We start from the raw sequence: 478 nt of genomic DNA, 5'->3' as shown, positions 1-478 counted from the left end.
GCTAATCTCGAGTTAGTTCAAAACGGTTTCTAAATTCAATTCAAAATTATGATGGCGATAAAAGTTTTCAAAAGTTAAAACTAAAATGTTCGGGGGTTGTCAAATATTACAAAGTTAATTATGGTGGAGTAAACACATTTTTATAAAATGTCTAAGTTGTTAAAATGGATTAAAACAGAAAAGGAAAAATAAGAAAAGAAAACAAACAAAACAAATAGAGAGAAAGAAAAACCCCAGGCCAACTGGGCCAAACGGCCCAGCCGGCCGGCCCAATGGCCCACCCGGCCCCCTCACTCCCCTTATCCCCTCGGTCCACACCCGACCGAACCCTAGCCCGCACCCCACTCGCCCCACTCGCCCCCCTCCCGCATCGCCCGCTCCTCCCCCCCGATCTGGATCGAGATCGGGGGCTCGATGCCGACGCCGCCCGGTGCTGTCCCGCCGGACGCCGGCGCCCCCACCGCCACACGACGCCGCC

The sequence above is a fragment of the Triticum dicoccoides genome, chromosome 3A (assembly GCF_002162155.2).
Source record: "Triticum dicoccoides isolate Atlit2015 ecotype Zavitan chromosome 3A, WEW_v2.0, whole genome shotgun sequence".
NCBI lineage: Eukaryota > Viridiplantae > Streptophyta > Magnoliopsida > Poales > Poaceae > Triticum > Triticum dicoccoides.
Note: the sequence above shows the minus strand (reverse complement) of the source record.